The 1,850-nt window shown below is 41.7% G+C and overlaps 1 non-coding gene across 1 annotated transcript; it reads right to left on the reverse strand.

Annotated features, from left to right (window-relative positions):
* Positions 1 to 702: 702 nt before the first annotated feature.
* Positions 703 to 890, reverse strand: LOC120987547. Its single transcript, XR_005776134.1, has one exon. It is a non-coding gene; the product is annotated as a U2 spliceosomal RNA (small nuclear RNA).
* Between the last annotated feature and the right edge of the window lie 960 nt (positions 891 to 1,850).

The following is a 1,850-nucleotide window of genomic DNA, read 5'->3' on the forward strand; positions in this document are numbered from 1 at the left end:
TTATTTTAAATATTAATAGTTCAGACATTTTCGGATGTGGCAATACCAAATATTTATTCTTTTTATTGTTTATATATTTTATATGCAAAATTGAGAAAGGGGGGTATTTAAGCTTTTAATATTTTCTTTTGGGGGGGGGGGGTATTTTTCTTTGAACTTTTTTTTTTTACTTAGTAACTATTGGCCACCTTTAGGGATCTTTCGATCCCTTGTCCTATTCACAAGGATGGTGATTCTACTATGGTGAATGGGATTTTGACATGATCCCTGCTGAGCTGTGCCTCATCCATCAGCCGGATCACACTCACCCGAATGTAACTGTGTCACTTCACCAGGACAGAATTTTCTTGCACATCCAGCGCCCTGCCAACTGTTTGACCGCTGAGGAAGGTCCATAGAGACCGAAAAGTTCGATCATTTTCTTTTATTTAAGTTTGATGTAATAATTGGGCAACTGGATTATGAAACCAAATGTATCAATAAAAATCTTTTCTGAAATGCAAAGCTGAATGATCTGAGTGCCTCAATCTCTACTACATATAACGTGGCTAATCCAGCCCTTGTGGGCACCAGAAGACAGAAGTGCGGTTCTTAATTTCTTCACAACTCTAGGATTTTCTCCAGTGAAAATCAACCATAAAGGTCCCTATCTTCAAATGATACAGTAAGTATTTTGCATAATGGTAGAACTTTTTTTTTTTTTTTTTGTGCACCGGTCCTGGAGGTACTGCAATACCAGGTCAATGCGTGGAGTGGACAGAGCAAGCTCTTTTTCCATCTTCCTGTTCGAAAAATCCATTTAATATATGGTCCCCAGATAGGGGACGTATCAGATATTAAACTAAGAACAGATACTACACTTGATCTTAGCCAAAAGGCCGAGAAGCGATATAATGGTAGAACTTTTGAAGTTGATAATAATAACATTTATTTGCTAAAATCAGAAACTTTAAAATGATATGCATCATAGCGACGTCACTAAAAACTTGAAGGTTGCAGATGTTATGGTGGCATCCAGCCGTCACCGTCAGACCATACCCTAAAAATGGCAACACTTGTGGTTTCCCACAACAGTAGTCTCTAGATGGGGACGTCACATTATTTGTCAGGGTGCGCTAGCACCCCCTAGTGGTGCTACAGACAGCAAGAGTTTTATTGAATATCATGGCTTTATGGACAAGACACTATTGGCAGTATTGTTTATGAGGAACACCTGTTCATGGGGGTACCCAGCTGACATTATTTATGGGGACACTTTGCTTAGGGGTTGTTACAATCACACATAGAAAGTTTCATTCCATTCCAACAACTCCTTGATTCAGTATTTTTTTTGTCAATGTGTGTGTGTATCGCTGTGTGCAGACTGGCTGGGGGTGACTCCATAAGGTCCTGGTAGGTTGTCACAGGTATCTGGAGCCATCCTGACTGAAGTGCATCCCATAGCTGATGAAGGGGGAGGATCCAGAGAGCGAACACGAAGATCAGAGTGGTCCCACAGATGCTCAGTTGGGTTTAAGTCTGGGAATTAGGGGGCCAGGGGAGTATTTAGAAGTCTCGGTCACGCTCTTCCAACCAGTGTCAGACATTTCTAGCTCTGTGACATGTCACATTGTCTTGCTGGAAGATCCCAGGGAAGACAATCAGCATGTAAGGGTGTACATGATCTGCAAGGATGGATTCATACCCAAGATAGAGAGTGCCTTCCACATGGATGAATGGCCCAGAGAATGTCACTAAAACATTCCCCAAGGCCTAGACCATAACGCTGCCACCACCAGCTTGTCTTCCTCTAGCAATGATTGTAGGGTGTTTGTTCTCTGATGTTGCTCACCTGACACACCAACATCTAT

This window comes from Bufo bufo, chromosome 1 (genome assembly GCF_905171765.1).
Source record: "Bufo bufo chromosome 1, aBufBuf1.1, whole genome shotgun sequence".
NCBI classification, from domain to species: Eukaryota; Metazoa; Chordata; class Amphibia; order Anura; family Bufonidae; genus Bufo; species Bufo bufo.